A 21,738-nucleotide genomic window follows, 5' to 3' on the forward strand; every position below is an offset into this window, starting at 1 on the left:
TTTAGTGAAATTGAATTAATTGGTACCAGTGTGCTTATTGTGCTAATGTACAATATATTTTTCTAATGCCTTATTCCAAAGCTTCTAGTTTCTTTTTTTTCCCAGCCTTTAAAAAAAAATTATGTTGAGTTAGCCACTATATAGTACATAATTAGTTTTTTGCGTAGTGTTCAATGATTCATTAGTTAAGTATAACACCCGGTTGAAGCAAAAGATGTTTCCTCACATTTACAGCCAGACTACTATTGTTCTCCTTCTCATTGTAATAAAATTTTAGAATGAGAAACACCACAAAGAAACAAAGAAAGAAGGAAAGAAAATTCATTTACTCTATGACAAGAAACAGCAGGAACAGAGTATGGACTTGATTAGCCCAAGATTAGAGCTAGGAAAAGAAATAAATTCTCAGGTTTCTGGTCTCTGTGTCCAGTACCCTGCCTTTTGCAATCTAAAGGAATTGCAAGCATAATCAACAACGTAAATTGTAAATGTAAAATGAAATCAACACTCTATAATAGTACTTCTGCACCTGGTCAGTTTTCTCATGAGGTCCCTTGGGTGGACACATTTTGCTATGATTCATAACCTGGCTCAGTGACATAACAGCATAGGCAGGTTAGGAAAATGGCAGAAACACTGCTCCACATGAATTCTCCTCTACAAGGGTGATTCCAAAATTGCATAACTTTGATGTCTTTGTCAGTGCTCTACCAGATGTAGAAATCCACAGAGACTTACCTGATAAATTCCCAAAGGTGTTGTGAGTCTCCTAGATCATGTGGAGAAGGCACTAGCCTGGACATACAAGCTGAGTGGAGCATCCATCCTTGAAACCCACAGCAAGGAGTGTGGGGCAGGGAACTCACATGGCTCTGAGACCCCCGTGTGACCAGTGGCATTGCAGACAAAAAGTGACAAGGTACATGAGTTATTCTGGTTTAAATTTTTTATTTTAGGATTGTGTTTTTTGTCTTTTGGCTGGAACAATTTCAAGCGAGGGTGTTTCAAGTTTCTGGGCTGTGGATCAGGGAGAGTAGGAAGGCTGAATGCTTCTTTCACCAAAGCTGCCTATGCTCTTGGTTCCTATAGGTATTTTTGACACCACGTTTAGAAATTATGTTTTTAAAAATAAAACACTAAGTCACTTGCCCACTTTCTGATCAGCTTATTGTTTTTCAGCAGATAACTTTAGCTTTTGGATGTGAATTCAATGTACTTGAGAGTGTAAAGTAATCCTTTAGAAAATACACACAGCACAAACACATTTGCTCATAAAAACTCCTGGCTCTTCGATAAGCACTGAACCAGAGATAGGTATATTCTTAGCGCATGTCACTAAAAACACTCATATAAAACCCCCTCTAGCCATTCAAGTTTAGACCTGTGTACAATATAGCTTTTGTTCAGCAGTTTTATTTTAATCTGAATGTGCAAAGACTTTCAGCAACTGTTCTTTATGGGCTTCGTGCAACATAATGTTGACAAGCGAGCTTTTTATTGATGCGTAAAAGCCTTTCTAGTCAAACAAGTAGGCACAGCTATCTATTTTTCCTCTTAATATGAATATGAATCTTGTGCTTCCTGGTTCTGGTATTTTGGAGCCTCAGAAAGGGGTGGAATGTCTTGTGCTTTCTAGAAAACACACTCAGTGTGATGCTGCAGCTAAGCTCCTGCTGAGTCCCATGTTTGCTGCAGGATGACATTCATTGTCATGCCTTTTAATTCCTCACCTCTACCCCCCTCCCCTTTCTTTTTTATCAAAACCATCTCTTGGTTAGGGACAATTGGGTTTTATTTCCCTAGATCTAGACACTTGGAGGACTCTGATGGCAGCCCGCTGCCTTGGAAGCTGTCTAACCATAGTGAGACCGACACACTGGAGAGGACATGTGTAGGCACTGTGGTTGACAGCCCAGCTCAGCCCCAGCTGACAGCCAGAATACAAACTTCCTGCCATCCGAGTGTGCCATCTTGGATTTCTGGCTCAGTTGAACCCTAAGGTGACTCCGGCTCTGGCAGTTCTCTGGCAGCTGTCTCAAGTGAGAATTGCCCAGCTCAGCATTTTGCCCAGAGAGAATTTTAGACCGGAGACTCACTGAAAAGTTGGAGAAGGATCTGGGGAGAGCTGCTGTTAGTGGTAGGTTTATTTCTTATAAACCTGTAATAATCTCAAACATAGCTTTTACATTTCTGCCTTTCCAGGTAAAATCAGAAGGACTCTCTCATCCCCCTGTCTTTTCTTTCTTTCTTTCTTTCTTTCTTTCTTTCTTTCTTTCTTTCTTTCTTTCTTTCTTTCTTTCTTTCAGATTTCATTTATTAGAGAGAGAGCACAAGCAGGGGAGAGGGAGAGGCAAGCTCCCTGCCAAGTGGGGAGCTGGACACAGGGCTCGATCCCGAGACCATGGGATCATGACCTGAGCCAAAGGCAGATGCTTAACTGAATGAGCCACCCAGCCGCACCTCTATCTTTTCTCTCTACCTCTTTTCTCTTCGTACACACCCTCTGCCAATCTGTCTGTTGCCATTTTGAGACAAACTTTTTTTTTTTTTTAAGACCTCGCTCTAACTGAATTGTCACGTGAATATTTGCAGTTTCTCTGTCCCTGAACAACCTTGGACCTGACACCATTTTTCTCTCTGCTGTTCTTTCACTTACCCTGCTTCCTGAGTGAATCTATCCCATTTCTAGTTGCTGTTCAGTGATCTTTTTTCTCCTACTGATTCTTTGCCCAGTTTTTTTTTCCTTTCTTCTAAACGCTACCAGTCCCCACCCACCTCCTGTTTTAAATCACATTGTTATCAATTATGGATGTTTTATTTAGAACAAACTTACAGGATGGTAATTGTGGGGAAAATCTGGAAAAAGAGAATGAACTTATAGTTATTTAGTCGGAGAAAGTATTGTTGAGAGAATTCCACATATGTGAAATAGAAAAGCAATATACTTTAGTTATTTAATGAGAGGATGTGGCTAAATGTGGATAGGATGTGAGAGGTGATTAACCTCCACTAGGAAGGCAGCTTCCAGCGCCCTTCAGTTGGCTGGAAGTTTTCTCTTTGTTCTTCACATGATGTCCTGTAATGTGTCTTGTTGATCCTCATTTTGGAAATCTCAATTTAAAGGCACTGTGTCTTTTTCATTTAAGGCCTTTTTCATTTAAAAAAAAAAATCTCAGCAATCTGTTTCCCTCATAGCACTGATTGCAATTTTGTAAGTACTGCAATTTAAAAACTTCTGTGGCTTCATATTACTGTTTCGTAATTACTGTTGTTGTGGGCTTTCTCTCCCACTGGAATATAAGCTCCTTGCGGAGGTGGGGCAGCTCTGCTATCTTTTCTGCTGATTCACAAATACCAAGCATAATATCCAACGTACATAGTAGGTGCTCAGTGAAGATTTACCAACCAAATGTTTGACCCCTGTAACGTTATTCTCATAGCTGCAGTAATAGTACTGCTATTGTTGCAGAAACTGAGGGTATAATGTGGGAGTCAGACCATGAGTTATTGCACTGGTATTATTTAGATAAACAGGGAAACGATGATCATAGATAAGTTTATCAAGAACACAGAGCTTGGCTATGATGATTTCCCACATTGGGTTTCTTCTTTCTCGTTGATAGACATACTAGGAATATTGAAATTTTAATAAAGACAACTCTTAAAGCCTCCCCTCTTGCCCTCACAAAAAGCATTTAAGTTCCCAAGAAACTGATTGATTTTGCATGTATTTAGGTGTATTTAGGATGTCACGACAGGCAGGGGGTAGCAAGGGGTTGGAATGAGCTATTTTTAGATGATGCAACTTTCTAATATCCCTCACATCATTCCACACTGGGTACTAACTTCTCTGCCAATTCAATCATCATCTTGAGGAAGTGATTTTGGTTTCAAAAGGAGGAAGGTTGAGCGCTTTAGGCAAGTGTGCCTGACTCCACTTTTTGCCCCCATTTTGCAGGAAGTGGGATCAGTGCCATCTGAATGGATTTCAGAAAAGCGAAACTATGGCGTAGAGTGAGCAGGGGAATAAGTGACGACTTGGTGACCATGAATTGCCCTTATGCTACCCACCAAATCAGTAACCTCATTCAAATATTCTAAGGCTCATAGTTTTTTACCTTTTTTTAAATTAATTTTTTTAAATAATACATTTTTTAAAAAAGATTTTATTTATTTATTTGACACAGAGAGAGAGAGAGAGATCACAAGCAGAGAGGCAGGCAGAGGCGGGGGGGGGGGCGATGGGGGAGTAGCAGGCTCCCTGCTGAGCAGAGATCCCGACGTGGGGCTCGATTCCAGGACCCTGAGATCATGACCTGAGCCAAAGGCAGAGGCTTAACCCACTGAGCCAACCAGGTGCCCCTTAATAACACATCTTTATTGAAAGTTTTTTGTTGGTGGTGGTTTGTTGCTTTATTTCTTGTTTGTTTTTTTTTAGGGTTGTTTGTTTGTTTGTTTGTTTTGAAAGAAAGAGCTGAGTGGGGAGAAGCAGAAGGAGAAGGAAAGAGAGAATTTGAAGCAGGCTCCATGCTCAGTGCAGAGCTCAACATGGGGCTCAGTCTTATGACTCTGAGATCAGGACCTGAGCTAAAAGCAAGAGTTGGATGTTTAATTGACTGAGCCATCCAGGTGCCACTCATATTCTTTACCTCTTAAAATCGGACATGATAATTGTGAAGTTCCAAATAAATTGAATATGCAAAATGCTGCCTCACTATAGGAAATCAATCTTTGCCAAATGCCTGATGAATAACCCAGGGAATCCTAACATCCTAAGATTCTGTGGTTATTATGAATGAAATACGAGTATTTACCCTAATTTTTACATAGAGCTTGTTATTTCCCTTAAATTAGTAAACTACAGATGGCACGAAATATAAGAATAAGTGAAATCCCCTTTTATTCCCTTTTTTTTTTTAAAGATTTTTTATTTATTTGACAGACAGATCACAAGTAGGCAGAGAGGCAGGCAGAGGGAGAGAGGAGGAGGAGGCAGGCTCCCCGCTGAGCAGAGAGCCCGACGTGAGGCTCGATCCCAGGACCCTGGGATCATGACCCAAGCCGAAGGCAGAGGCTTTAACCACTGAGCCACCCAGGCGCCCTTTTATTCCCTTTTTACTTTATTTCAATGTGTAGTTTACATGCAGTAAAAGTGTACAGATCTTAGGTTTATAGCTTGATGAATTCTTCTCTAACACGTACACCCATATAACCACTACATATATCAAAATAATTTCCTGCACCACAGATGGCTCCCTCATGCCCCTCTTAGTCAATAATTCCCACCAAAAGTAACCACTTGGGGGGCCAGTCAGTTAAGCTTCTGAATCTTGATTTTGACTCAGGTCAAGATCTTAGGGTCGTGAAACTGAACCCCACGTCAGGCTTCATGCTCAGAGATTCTCTTTCTCCTCTCTCTCTGCCCCTTCCCACTCAAAATCTCTCTCTCTAAAAGAAAAGAAAAGAAAAAAAAGTAGCCACTAATCTAATACTACTCCACTGAAACATTTAATCAGATTTTGAATTTCACCTAAGTGGAATGATTCTGTCTATTCTATTTTGTATTTACCTCAACATATCCATGAAATTTATCCATGTTTTTATGTGACTAATAACGTTATTTCAAAGAAAATTCCTGAACTCTACAAGGAAATAGTCATTTTCAGAAATACAAATATTTCTTCATCCTCCCTCAAAATCATTTATCCATTTAGTTTTCCCCAAACATACTCTACACGAATTTACTGTCCTTCATGTCCTCTCCAAATAATCTAATTCTATTGTTACATCTGTGTTTCCACTCACTCCTCTTCATCTCTGCCATTTGGATAACCTGCCCATCATATCTAATTATGCAATTGAATTCCAACTCCAGTTTGTAGTGCTTTCAGATAAACAGTGATGCTTTAGATTTTAGCAGTCAGGCATAAAAGAGCACAGTGAACTGAAATTTTCACAAGTCCAGTGGTGAAGGCTTCCTGGTATCCCAAGGGTGATTCATTTATTTCTGCATTGTTAGTTTCATTATTCAGTTTGATTTATCCAGGGAAACAGTATGTTGAATGTCCCTCAGGGTCAGTTGTTGGAGTATTTTTACTTTAATTACTATAGACAAGAAGAAGGGAGTGAGAAAGCCAAAAATACAGGAAAACTAAATTTAACTGTTTTATGATGTGTTGTATATGACTCTTATCTTAAAGACTTAGCACTAATCTGAGCCTAGATATTGGGCTCTCAGGACTTGACGTCGTTAAATATCCAAATTATATCACTGATTGTTATTTTATTTCTATGCTAAGCAAGACTTTTCTGATTATACATTAGCAGCTTATGAGTTTTACATTGACAGATATATAGCTCATTGTGAATTAATTGATCAGTATGGACATAGTATCTGTCAGCTTTTCTGAGCCTTGCCAAGTTGAATCTGTATCCTTGGTCACAACAACCTTGTTGTGCTGGAGTTTTCAAGTCTGGTAGGCTGAAGGTCTGTCTCCAGGTTAAGTGTGTGCAGTTAACTTTTTCCAGATAGTACTCTGAGGAAACTGTGCTGCATTGCCCAGATATCTCCATCAGAACTGAATGATTTATCGACCCATCTGTTGAGGGGGTGGGGGTTGGTTGTCTGCTGTTGCCTCTCATTGGAATTGTCTCTGCTGAGTCACCTTGTCTAAGGTCTTGTTCCTTCCTAGGGCAGCACCCATGCAGTGACCAGTCAATGTAGGAGAATGTTCTCTGGTCCTAACTGGGAAAAAGTCTGAAGGGCCATCTATTTCCAGAGCTGCCCATGGAGTCAGCTGTGGTCTTTCTTGAGATTGCATCATAGCTCAGTTTCTCCTACATAGTCCTTCTTCTCCTTTCCACACTTGTTGATCCCAAGAGCACTTCCTAACAAATGTCTTGTATACCGTATCAGATATATTTCCTGAAAATTTTAAACTTTAGTACATCCCTTCTGCAATGGACTGAATGGTGTCTCCTCCAAAATTCATCTGTTGAAGCCCTAGTGTCCGATGTGACTATAATGGACATAGGGCTTATAGCAAATATTATGGTTAAATGAAATCACAAGGGTGGGACCTCGATCCTATAAGATTCGTGATCTTCTAAGAGGAAAAGAGAAAGAGAAACCCCTGGAAGGTCCATGAGCACACAGCAAAAAGAGCAGCTACCTGCAAGTGAGAATAATTCTCACCAGAACGCAAACATTCTGGTATCCTGATCTCAGTCTTTCAGCCTCCAGGATTGTAAGAAATTAAATTTCTGTTCTTTAAGCCACATAGTGTATGGTATTTTGTTATAGCAGTCCAAGCTGATAAATATGCCCTCTCTGATTTCATGTCTCCAAACTTTGAGAACAATTAAAAATCATGTTCTTAGAGCTTTTTTATTTGTTAATAAGCAGGTTATTTATTGAAGCTTAATATACATACAGAAAAGTGCACAATCATAAGTATGCACTTAAATGAATTTTTACAAAATTTAATAAACCACTACCTAGGAAGAAGGAGAACACAAATTACCAATATTAAGAATGAAAGAATGATGTATTTCTTGGTCTGGGTGCTGATCTCATGGTTGTAAAAATTCATTTAAGTTTATTAAATTTTTTCATCTCTTGGAAGAACAAACTTTTGACTCTGTTAATTTGTCCTATTATTTGTCTGTTTTCTATTTCATTAATTATACTATTTTCTTTATCATTTTCTTCTACTTACTTTAGGTCTATTTTGCTCTTCTTTTTTTTTTTTTTTTTGTAGTTCCTTATGGCAGAACTTTACATCATTGATCTTAGATTTAAAATACACATTCACTGGGGTGCCCGGGTGGCTCAGTTGGTTGAGTGTACAACTCTTGATTTCAGCTCAGGTCATGATCTCAGGGTCATGGTATTGAGCTCCACATCAAGCTCCACACTCAGTGTGGAGTCTGCTTATCCCTCTTCCTCTGCTTCTTCCCCCCAACCCTCTCTCTCTCTTTCAAGTAAATAAATAAATAAAATCTTTGAAAATTATAAAATAAATATTCACTGCTGTAAATTTCCCTATAAGCACCAAAATACTTTCCTCTTATTTGATAATATTTTATTTTAATTATATTCAGTTTAAAATATTTCTAATTTCCCTCACATTTTTTGACCCAAGGATTATTTAGAAATATGTGATCTAATTTTCAAATATTTGGAATTTTTGTGAATATCTTGTTTCCTTTCTAGTTTATTATTTATTTATTTTACCTTTAGTAGTTTATTGCTTTGTCAGAAAACATAATCATTATGATTTTGGGCTTTTGAAATTCATTGAGATTTTTTATAGGCATGGAATGTGGTTTATCTTGCTAAATGTACTACGTATATTTATAAAGAATGTATGGAATCTACAATTTTAGGATGGGATGTTTTATCAATACTAGTTTGGACAAAGTGGCTAGTAGAGTTGTTCAGACCATCTCTGTTTTTTTTCTGACATTTTTATCTAGTTGTTCTATTAATTTTTGAGATGGGTATTATAATCTCTACTTATGATGATAGAATTGTCTATTTCTCACTTTTATTCTGTCAGTTTTTCTTCATGGATTTTGAAATTGTGCTATTGGGGATGTACATACTTAGGACTGTTATGTCTTTCTTATGAATTGACCCTTTTATCATTATTTCTCTTCTTTGTCATGAAGTTTTATTTATCTGATATTAACACAACCTAACCTTCTTAAGCTTACTGTTTCTGTGGAATTGTTTTCTTATCTGTTTACTTTCTACCTGTTTTAAAGAGTGTATATAATTAGGTCATGCTATTTAAATTTATTTGAAATTTTTCCCTTTAAGTTGGAATGTTTATTCTATTGATATATAAAACTAATTATTAACATGGCTAAATTTAAGCCTGCTATTTTATAACTTAATATTTATCTCCTCTGCTTTTTGTTTCTATTTCTCCTTTTGTGCTTTCATTTAGATTAGTTGAACATTTTTATAACTCCCTTTTAATTTAGTCATTGATTTTTTTAACTATAGCTATCTAAATTTTATTGGTTGTTCTAAGGATTAGAATAAACATCTTTAACTTGTCACAGTCAATTTGGGGTTGATATTATACCAGTTTATGTGAAATGCTAAAAACCTTATAACCATTTATGTCCATTTATCTCTTTCCCCATCATCTTTGATATAATTTTGTGTGTCACATCAGATTATGCCAAAATCTCACTATAGAGATAATTTTTGTCTTAAACTGTCATATATATTTATTATGCATTTTTGTAGTTATTAAGGGGGAATTGTTTTTGTAATTAGTCACACATTTACCATTTACAATACTCTTCATTCTTTTCCGAAACATCTACATTTTTATTTGGTCTCATTTTTATTCTGCCTGAAGAATTTCCACTAGGTTTCCTAGTGATAAAACCTCTTACTTTTCTTTTATCTGGAAATATCTTTATTTTATATTCATTCTTGAAGGATATTTTTGTTGGATATAGGGTCTTGGATTGCTGGTTTATATATTCTTCTAGTTCTTGAAGAGTTTATTTCACTATATTCTGACTTCAGTTGTTTCTGATGTAAAGGCAACAGTATTCTGAATTGCTCCTTGTATATAATACCGCTTTTCTCTGGCTAGTTTTAAGATTTTCTCTTTACCTTTAGAGTTTAACAGTTTGACCAAGATGTACTTTGGTGGGGTTTTTTTGTTTTTATTTGTTTGTTTGTTTGCTTGCTTGCTTGTATTCTTGTTTGATCTTGATAAACTTCTTGAATCTATATGTTTATGTATTTCACCAAATTTGGAAATATTTTGGCCATGTTTCTTCAGTAAAAATTTTTTCTGCTTTATTCTCTCTTCTCTAGGGTACAACTATAAGAAACTACATATTTGATTTGTAGTCTTGAAATGTAATTTTAAAAATTGTGTTCCTCCATTATAATAGTACTTAAAATGTTGAAATTTGAGTTGGTATACAAGTGTACAATTTAAATTATTCTTTTTTTTGAAGAGTTAATGTTCTCAAGCATTGTAAACTGAGTGACTATAATATCTATTTTTATGCATATGGATAATTCTTTCAAAGGGATTGTCTGTATTCTTCACAAACAATTATATTACCTTTGGACAATTTCCATGTGATTATAAGGTTCTGAGTTCTCTTGGGAATCTTCATGTATAGGCAGATATGTTACCAAAAGTCATTACCAGGAGATTAAACAGGTGTAATCTGAAACCAGTAGTGGATTTAAAGGACACTTTTGTTGTTTAACTCATTCGTATAACTGGTATAAGATTCTCAGATCAGAGGAAATTCTACGGTTTCTTTGTTTAGGGAGTTGGAACATCTGATATTTCATCTCTTCTACAAAAGACAATGTTATCCCATTTCAATGTAATATTTTCATTTCTGGTCAAGATTAAATAAGTTAACAGCATGTGCTGACTGCAGTACCATTAGGTTTATGGTGGTATGATTGTGCAAAGTGAACACAGTGAATTCATAGAATTCATAGAACAAAGTGAATTCATAGAATTTTGGAATTATAAGGCATCCTGTATCATCCTAGTGTTTCAGTAACAAACCATGCAGAAAATTATGGACCCAAGTAATTTTATTAAATTTTTTAAAAGGAAATTTCATTCATCAGTATTTTTCAGGATTTTTTCTCAGACTTTAACAGCTTGGCTCCAGCTGGCTACGTATATGTATATATATAATCTATTTTGCCCCAAAGATGACAAATATCAGCCTTTGATGACATGGGAAAGATGTATGTTTGCAATTTAACATAGGTTTTATTTTTAAATAGGCAGTTTCCTGGGAAAAAAATAATATTGTTACAAATCATTAAGAAATAAAAATGCCATATTGCAAAACACCAATGCTTTTGGAACTTCAGAGTAATCAGTGTCATAAGGTATGCACTATAATTTGGGAATGCACAGTTGCCTCCACAATTAGGCAGAGTACCCCTTCCATTTTTGGTCATTGCCTCTCCTGAGACCAAAGTAGAGGCTGGACACAGAGAGAAGAAAAGGAGGAAAATATGGTTAAGCATTACACTCCTATGACATCAGGCCTACAACTCCATCAAGCAGTGGAGGAATTAGGGAAGGAGGGAAAGAAATAAATACTTGGGATTACATCTCTGACCTATTTCTGATTCCTTTTTAACATTTGAAGGTACGATGAAGTTAAAATGGTCAGCTTAAGAAATAGGTAATGATAGGGGAGCTCAGGTGGCTCAGTCAGTGACATGGCTGCCTTTGGCTCAGGTCATGATCTCTGGGTCCTGGGACTGAGCCTACTCTTGGATCTCCCCACTCAGCGAGGAGTCTGCTTCTCCCTCTTTCTCTCCCCCTCCCCCTGCTTATGGTCTCTATTTTTCTTTCTCTCAAATAAATAAAATCTTTTTAAAAAGTAATGGGACATACCATACCATTTTAATATATAGTAATTTGGGGGTGATTTTTTCATCAAGTAATTTAAATTTAGTATTTCTTAATTATTACACACTATTGATTACTTTTACCAATTATGCATATTAGAATGGTCAGTACATTTTCAAATACTGAACATGACTTTATGTTTATATAAAATCCATCATTACAGTAGATTTTGACTCACATTTTGCAGATGTATAAAAGATGTATCTCCTACATCTTTTAACTCTTATTATGCTGAGTATTTGAGAATTAACTGTGCTACTTTTGTTCTGTTCTTACCCAACCTAGAGAATAGCTAATTAATCATCACCTTCTGACAAAGACATAGCAAGTACAGTCCCTCACTCATAGGGTTTGCAATCCCATTGGATGGATAGATGTGGAGTAGAAGGTTAATTCTATACATCATGTATAAGCATCATACTTTGTTTTATTCAATTTGATTCTAAGGAACTTCAAAGCAAGGATAGGTTCTTGTACCTTCAAGATTCTATGTGGTCTAGGGCAGGTTTTCTTTTCTTTTTTTTTAAATTTAATTTAATTTAATTTTTTTTTCAGTGTTCCAAAATTCATTGTTTATGTAGCACACCCAGCACTCCATGCAATACGTGCCCTCCTTAATACCCACCACCAGGCTCACCCAAACCCCCTCCAAACCCCTCAGTTGATTTTTCAGAGTCCACAGTCTCTCATGGTTTGTCTCCCCCTCCCATTTCCCCCAACTCACTTCTCTCCATCTCCCAATGTCCTCCATGTTATTCCTTATGCTCCACAAGTAAGTGAAACCATATGATAATTGACTCTCTCTGCTTGACTTATTAGGGCAAGGTTTCTCAACCTCTACACTATTAACCTTTTGGATCGGATAATTCTTTGTTGTGGGGTGATGCCTGTGAAGGATGTTTAGTAGCATCCCTGACTTCTCCCCAGTAAATTCCAATAGAATACATCCCCTGTTGTGACAACCAAAAATGTTTCCAGATATCCTCTAGGGGCAACAATGACAGATATCGTCTGGGGCCAAAATTGCCCCCAGTTGAGAACTACTTCTCTAGGGGCTCAGCAACTATTAGATAGAAAATACTTTGTGTTATAACCATATGTGAGGATAAAATAAAAGTTTTCAATTCAAAAGCAAGCAAGGGTACCATTCTTTTGAATAAGAGGAACTATCACAGTTTTAAAATTTCTGAAGTCAAGTAACAAGCCTTTCAAGAAACCATTTCATTAGGCTCCCAATGAAATAAATACTGTATCAATAGTGGATAGCGAAAAGACCTTTCACCTGCCTGTACCCACAGGCATCTGTTTCAGTTTGGCAAACACTTTTGCTATTCCTCCAAAAGTTTTGGATCATTCACTCAGAAGGTTTAATCCTTTAATTCAATACAATGCTGTCCTGCTAAGGCCATGATCTGTTGCCAGATGAATGTTGCCAGGTTGGTAATATTCCAAAAGCCCTTTCTAGTTCTAATGAAATTGTATAACCTTTTAAAAGAATAACAAGTTGCATGTGGCTGTCACAAGAGAAGAATTTTATAATATAGAATAAAAAACACAGAAGAGACATTTACAATGTTCACAAGTCATCAGCAAAGGGAAGTGCAAATAATGGGTAGGGAAGAATGGAAGTATATAAAAGTAGTATTTCTTGGTATTTAATGAGGCTTAAATTCCATCATCATTTTCTAACTGCATCCATATCATTTAAATAAAATTGGTCATACATAAACAGGACCAGAACTGTGTCTTTGGAGGCTCTAGCTTTCCACTTTTCACGTATTTCCTGAATTTTCAGTGATACCTCATGGTCTTAAGCAGTCTCCTACAACCAATGAATCAAAAGAAGTTTTTAGATCCCTTTTTAATCTTTTATGTGCATCAAAGAGACAGCACCTGCCACTGATTTATCTGTATTAAACCAAAGCCAAATTAAAAGTTTCTGCACCCAGTTGTACCAATGGGGGAGGAAAGAGAGGTGGTGGAGTCTTCCCCCACCAACAAGAAACTCTGACACTAGCTGGGGTCCTAAAATTCAACTCGATTATGGCACTGTCTATAGAGTCGGGGATAGCATTAGATTCCATAGGTTAGGAACTGGGTCTCTCAAGATGGCCCTCTCTCCCAGTGACAGACTCCTTTCAAAAGCCCAGGTTACTGGAAGCCCAGGTTATCCCCTAAGCTTCTGACTAATCCATTATAGATTAGAGGTTACAATGATCACCTCCTTGGGTCAATTAATTTGCTGGAGCAGCACACAGAACTCAGAGAAATATTTTACTTAGTAGGTTAACAGTTTATTATAAAAGGATATAACTGGGGCACCTGGGTGGCTCAGTGGGTTAAGCCTCTGCCTTCGGCTCAGGTCATGATCTCACAGTCCTGGGATCGAGTCCCAAATCGGGCTCTCTGCTTGGCAGGGAGCCTGCTTCCTCCTCTCTCTCTCTGCCTGCCTCTCTGCCTACTTGTGATTTCTCTTAAATGAATAAATAAAATATTTTTAAAAAATAAAAATAGAAAAAAATAAAAAGATATAACTCAAGAACAGCCTAATGGAAGAGATGCACCTGAAAGGGTGAGGAGATTCCATGCTTTCTCCAGGCATGCCAACTCTCTTTAATCTCCATATGTTCACTAACCTTGAAGCTCTCAGAACAACCCCCGCCCCCACCTTTGAGGTTTTTATGAAGTCTTCATTACATATTCATGATTGATTAAATCATTGGTTATTGGTCATTGATTTAACTAACCTGCAGACTTTCTCCCCTCCCTGGAGTCAGGGGGATGGAAAGTTCCAACCTTCTAATCACATGGTTGGTTTCCCTGGCAACCAACCCCAATCTTTAGGTCTTGTACAAAATTCACCCCATTAACATAACAAAAGATGCCTTTGTTGCTGTCATCACTTAGGAAATTCCAAGTGTTTTAGGAGCTAGTGCCAGAAATGGGAATAAGGCCAAATATTTCTTATAATAAATCAGACTATCACACAAAGGATGGAGAAAGAACTGGGGATAGGAGGGCCTTCCTGAAAACTAGAACATCTTAGTTACAGGGCTGATATCATAAAGACTTATAAACACAAACATTAGCATGCAAGAAGATGTCCAGAAGAACATAGAGAAGGTTTAAAATTTGTGCAGAATGGAGGAAGGCAAACAGATAATGTCTAATATTTTGAGGCTAGTTGAACACATAAACACACTTGTATTAAGCCAGGCCTTAAAGCAGCCATTACAATTAGTATGTGTCTGAACATTAAAGAAAGGGTAAAGTAACCATAAAGGGAATGCTTGGGAGATCTGGGAGATTGGATCTACAGAGGCAAAATCTCTAGCAATCAAGGTCAAACTATGGAATGTCACTAAAATTTTCAGACATTTTAGGGAAGAGTGGTCTCTTGAATGCCAATAACTCAGACACTTCTTTTGTTGCCTTTTAATTAAAATACACATGCAGTAGTTGCACATAATGGTAATGGTTAATCTGTGTTATATCCTTATTATGTGCTAGAGAATTATATAATCCTTGCAACTATACTCTGAGACAGGTGTTTTTATCCCTATCATTTTACAGATAAGGAGGTTGAAGCTTACAGAGGTGAAATAACTTGCTAGAGGTCACACAGCAACAGCCTGACAAGACTCCAGTGCTTAAGTATGTATCTACTCAAAATCATGGTTCTTTTTTATTACTTTTTTTAAAGATTTTATTTTATTTCTTTGAGAGAGAGAGAGAAAGAGAGCATGAGGAGGGGGAGAAGCAAGAAGAAGAGGGAGAAGCAGGCTTCCCCCCTGAGCTGGGATCCCAATGAGGGCTCAATCCCAGGACCCTGAAATCATAAACTGAGCCAAAAGCATAAACGTAACTGACTGAGCTACCCAGGTGTCCCTCAAAATCATGGTTCTTTAGCAGCAGTGAATTAGATGTTTCCAGGGCAAAATGTGGAGCCAAACCACAGAAGGTTCTTCTGTGTGGACCCACTTCTCCCTTCTGTCTGTAAACCCAAGGTCATGGATGGTTCTCTCATGAGATTTGTCTTGAACATTTGGAAACCATTGAACTTGTTGACTGCTAAGTTTAGGCTGGTTGTCTTCTTGAAGCTGGAGCATGGCAGGAGTTGCAATAGTAGCAGTTGGGATAGGCAGAGAGAACTTGTAACTAAGTGTGATTGGTACAGTTCTGACACTCATCCAGTGGTACAGATTCCTCAGCAATTCTGTCAGTGTGCGCAGAACCAATCCATACAACAGGGCTCCTGAACCATTGTGGAAGTAGCCCTAAGCAGCTTGGCTAGGAAGGGTGAAGAATTCCAGAACTTGTCTCTTTTTTCTCCCCATTGCAGCCTCTAATCACCAATTTTATTTTCCTTGTCTAGGTCCCCTCATAGCATTTGAGGTGACGGGGTGAAAATATAACCTCTAAAAACTTCCAAGAAATTCCTGATTCTGTGAAATCTCGAGTAGGATGAAAAGTTACTGAGAGGGGAGCTGTGTTATTCTAAGTGGATGTTCACAGTTCAGTGTCAGTAAATGGTGTCTGTAACATGTTGCTGATTCAGGTAAAGAAACATACTGATTCTCTTCCCATTTCTCTTCCCTTATATCTTGCCTATGGAACTGTATGGATCCAGACATTTAGAGTCTCCTTATAAACTGTGTGTTCTAGCAATTTTCATGGATTGATTTGCCTTTCTGATTTTCTTATTTCACCATGTGAATGTCCATGCTGGGCAATGCCTAGAACATGACATCTATAGCCAGATGAACTGAGTTCTAGTTCTTGATTTTGTCATTTACTAATTGTGCGACCTTGGGAGAGTTCACATAGTGGGAGATAGTTCCTTTGTGCCAATTGATAAATCTCTAAATCAGAAAGTTGATATGTGTTACCTGAACATGTTAATTAAACATGATATCATACACTACATCAGTTAGGACTTTTCAGTTGAAAATGGCAGAAGCTGAACTCAAACTCACTTAAGCAAAAAAGAGATTTTATTATCTTTTATAAATCAAATGTCTAAGACCAGTCTCATTTCAAGCATAGATAGATCCAGGTACTCAAAGGGTTTTATCAGAATCTTTTCCCAGTTTCAGGCTTGCTTTTTCACTCATAATTTCCAGGCAAGCTCTTCTCAAGAGGAAGCAAGAGTGGCCAATGGGCTTCTTGATGTCCTGCCTTGGGTCTCATTTCCATTCCTGAGCTATTCACTGTGGTTAGAAGGATGGAGCTTGACAAGTGTCCAGAGATGCCTGGACTTTCTTAGACAATTTGACTTAAAGCACCTAAAGAGGATCTTTGGATTCATACTGTGTGATAATTCTTCGGCAAAAATTTGAAAAACTTCTGTTGAAAAACCCCTTTGAGCTATTTCAGAGTTCTGATTTCTCACTTAGCTCCTTTGTGGGGAACAATTTCATTAATTAAAGCTAGGCAGAAAATTTACTCTGAATCTTGGTCAAAGAGCTTAAAATACCAGGCTTTGGTTTTATGCTGCTCCTAAGAGCCTAGAGTGAGGTCTGACCTGAAAGCACATTAATCTAGGGTATGGGAGAAATACAAAAACAATACCAAAGTGCATTTATCAGAAGTGGGAAACTAATGCCAGAAGGGCAAAAGTTAGTTGTACGTGTGGATACCATACCACCAGACACATAGAGCATAATAAAGTTCATATCTACACAATATTTAATAAATATTTTTGAATTCCTACAGGAGATAAGGCATTGTCATAGACACTGGAGATATAATAATGGAGTGTCCTCAGGAAGGTTCGGGTTTAGTGGAGAGAAGAGGGAGTAAAAGTAGACAGGTGATTTTACTTTTGTCAAGCAGTCTGTAATTTGAACAGAAGCAGTTGTTATGGGAACTATGGCAGGGCAACAATGCCAGTGTTGGCACGGTAAGTAACTTCTCAGAGGAGGAGCCATCTGTACTGAGACCCCAGGGGAATGGTAGGAGTTACTCAGATGAAAGTGGTACTCCTCTTAAGTCTGTGTCCATGATCTGCCTGAGCTTGGAGTTTATCATCTTGTAAGACTAGGAAAGATTAGACATCTTCAACCTAGCTTGAAGGCTATTGATTTTCTCTTTCAAAAGGGAGAAGTAGAAGAGTTGGCTGAAGTATTTTGTCAAAATTTCAGAAATCTACTCCCAGTAGAAGAGGGATATGTACCTGCTATGAATATTCATTTTGGGGACACCATACAAAGAACATTTTTAAGACTACCATCATAATTCAACATCCCCAGTAATATTTGTTTTGGATGTTAAGCAAAATAAAGATTTAAATAAATAAACAGAGGTAAGAAAACATGAGACTTTTGGTCATGTGCCCACTCCTGTGTTTGGTAGTGTACCTCAGTGATATGCTTGAAAACCCCCTCCCTGAACCAGTAGAACCACATGGAATGAGAAAGGGAAATTTCTCCAAGGACAAGCAGGGAGAGGTGTTTTAAACAAGAAAAGGGTCAACACACAAAAATAAATAATCCAGTTAAAAATGAGCAGAAGACATGAACAGACATTTTCCAAAGAAGACATACAGATGGCCAACAGAGACATGAAAAGATGCCCAACATCACTCATCATCAGGGAAATGCAAATCAAAACTACAATGAGATATCACTTCACACCTGTCAGAATGGCTAAAATTAAAAATGCAACAAACAAGTATTAGAGAGAATGTAGAGAAAAGGCAACACTTGTGCACTATTGATGAGAATGCAAACTGGCACAGCCATTGTAGAAAACAGTATGGTGGTTCCTCAAAAAATTAAAAATAGTATTACCATATGACCTAGTAATTTCACTACTTGGTATCTACCCAAAGAATATGAAAACATTAATTTGGAAATATATATGTACTTCTATGTTTATTGAAACATTATTTACAAAAGTCAAGATATGGAAGCAACTCAGGTGTCCATTGATAGATGAATGGACAAAGAAGAGGGAGTGTACAAATAGAATGGAATGTTACTCAGCCATAAAAAAGAATGAACTCTTGCCATTTGCAACAACATGGGTGGATCTAAAAAGTATAATGCTAAAAGTATAATGCTTAGTCAGAGAAAGACAAATACCATATGATCTCACTCCTGTGTGGAGTTTAAGAAACAAAACAAATGAGCAAAAGAAAAAAGAGAGAGAGAGAGAGCAGGAGAGACAAAGAAAGAGACTCTTTTTTTTTTTTAAAGATTTTATTTATTTATTTGACAGAGAGAGATCACAAGTAGACAGAGAGGCAGGCAGAGAGAGAGAGAGAGAGAGAGGGAAGCAGGCTCCCTGCTGAGCAGAGAGCCCGATGGGGGACTCGATCCCAGGACCCTGAGATCATGACCTGAGCCGAAGGCAGCGGCTTAACCCACTGAGCCACCCAGGCGCCCGAAGAAAGAGACTCTTAACTATAGAGAACAAACTGATGGTTACCAGAGGGTAGGGAGTGGGGGATGGGTGAAATGGGGAAAAGGTGAAAAAGGGAAGGGGATTGAGAGTACATTTATCATAACGAGCACTGAGTAATATATAGAATTGTCAAATCACTATATTGTATACCTGCAACTAATATAATGCCGTATACTAACTATGCTTAATTAAAATTAAAAAAAAATTAAAATAAACAAGAAAAGGAATTCTGGCCAATGAGCAGATATATCAGAGGTTGAATTTTGAAGGGGTGGGATGTGTGGTGGAACTGGTTTCTTGTCAAAGAGATTTCTTGGCTACATAACAAGATAAATCATAAAATCAAGAACTCCATGGAGAACAGGGATTTAGTACTTCTTTTCTTTTTTCTCTCACTGTAAACATTCCATGTGTTTAATATGACTAATTTAATATTTTTGATGATACTAATGAGTCAGGTTTTCCAAAAATTTTTTTCCGAGGTGAAAAAGAAAATAGTAGAAAGAGCCACTGCCCATAGACTGAGCTTTAAAATGTCTTTCTCATCATCAAGGATGGTCTTGTACTTAGAGGTGCATATCATAGAACCCTACAGTGTAAGAGGGACAAAAACTAGAAATCATTTAGTCTGGTTGTTCCATTTGTGAGATGAAAATGTTGATACCAAAGTGTTTGATAGAATTCCTCAAAATCACATGGCTAAACCTGATCTTTATGGGATGCTGTGAGTATTTGTTTGGAGGTGAATCTAATGTCTATTTTCCTATTTATGGCCAACTTAGAGAAAACTAATCATCCATTGGCAATGTCTATTAAAATATCTGGCTTTGGGCAATCTTGCTCTTTTTCCTCCTGCAGTATCCTTCATTTATCCAACCAGCCAGCCAGCCAGCTTGTGAGCCAAACTTCCAGTCAGCCAGCCAGCCAATATTCAGCCATCTATCTCTTTGGTATTAAATTAAGACTTCCTCAAGAGCTAATCAAATAAAGATGAACAAGACATAGATCTTGCTCTTTGACTTGGATCTAGGCCTAGAATCCACATTTTTTGACTTCTAGCTTAGAAGTCAAAATTTCTTATGTACTTCTTATATATTAAATGAATAGACACTGACTGTGGAGTCATTTTTTATATATTAAATAAATATATATTTTGTATATATTAAATTTATTATATATTAAATGAATAGACACTGACTGTGGAGATATCATAGGGACATGAGCCAAAAGCTTAACTGCCTTGACCTGACCTTCTGACTCTTATAGTTTCTGTTTCCATTTTAACTGTGCCTACCACAACGAGTTAGAGTTTTCTGTACTTTGAGTTACTAGGTTGAAAATTTTTGTGAAGACAGATCAAAAAATAATCAAATCAAATCAAAACTACTTAGGGAAATTCTACGTTCCTGCCCTAGAAAGACCATGCAATATTTGGGGAAGGAATGGAAGTGATCTATTTTAGAAATACTGCTTAATGTCTTCTACAATAACAAATGTTCTATCATTTATTACTTCTGAAAATTTAATCCTGAATGTCTCTATAAATTTTGTGAGATGGGAACCCTTGGGAGTTCTGTGTGGAAGCAGTGGTATTGCTTTTGATCACAGCAAAAGGATTGACTCGGTTGTGGTTTCTAGAATCTTAGATCTTTAGCTCTTGTACTTCCACTCTTAAGTTCTTCATCCTGATCTCCTCCACCAAATACAATCTATGGAATTTGATCCTGCGCTGGAGGAAAACAGGACAGTCACACTAGCCTTTTGTCCTTTCTTCGAAAATAATTAAGTCATTTGAAAATAATTAAGTCCCTGTCTCAGGGACTTCACATGTGCTATTCTTTCTTCTAGTAGGTTCTTAAATTTTCATAAGGCTGGCTCATTTTTAACTCAAAGGTTACCCACTCAAAGAGGATTCTCTGACTCCTGCCCTTAAAGTGGCCATTAAACTCATGGGCATGGATTGATTTAAAAAATGAAGGGAGTATTTCTTCCCTTTCTGTGTCCACACCTCTTAACTTTTCAGCTCCTCCCTTCATTAGGTAGAATCTTACAGATTTAATCTGGCCAATTGAATGAAACTGAAGTTATGCTGGAGGGTGACCTCTCATGTGAAAGAGAGCCAAGTTGTCTCAGTGTATATCAGCTGATCTCTAAACTTGTAAGAGACTCAAGCCAAGATCAGTAGAGCCATTGAACCAAAATGCAGATGACCACTGATAAATGAATGAGATTGCCCAAGTCCAGAAAAACTAACTGGTCTGCAGCAATAATAAATGCTTGTGTTTTTAAGTCACTGAATTTTGTCATTTTAAATCACTGAATTTTGAAATAATTGGTTACATAGTAATATCTAACAGGTATATTCATCACTTTACAGCTCTTATCACTATTTAAATTATCTTGTATACTTATTCATTTTTTGACTCCACCACTAAAATGTAAGCTGTTGGTTGGCCCCAATAACTCAATGCCTAAATTAATTTGTAATAATTGCTCAAGGAATGTTCATTAACTGGGTAAATGAAAAGGAAGTAACGTTCAAGTACCACTGTATATAAGGCACTTTATTTCTCTCTTATTTTAATCTTCCCCAGAGCCCTGTGAAGAAAGTATTATTATTCCTAGTTCTCAAATGAAAAGTGAGAAAGTTAAGTAATATATATGAATGAAACAGTAATAAAAAAATCAGAGTTTACTATATGTATATGTAACATCCAGGGACTGATCCAACTCTTTATTGGCATTGGATAACATACATTGTACAGGGACACTCTAATAATTTCAGTTGCTATTAAGGAGTATATAAATATAATAAATATCCTGTTCCAAAGATACTTAGGAACTAAATACTAACAAACAAACAAACAAAAGTCACAAATGCAAATTATTTGTATGC

Source organism: Lutra lutra, chromosome 1 (genome assembly GCF_902655055.1).
Source record: "Lutra lutra chromosome 1, mLutLut1.2, whole genome shotgun sequence".
Lineage (NCBI taxonomy): Eukaryota > Metazoa > Chordata > Mammalia > Carnivora > Mustelidae > Lutra > Lutra lutra.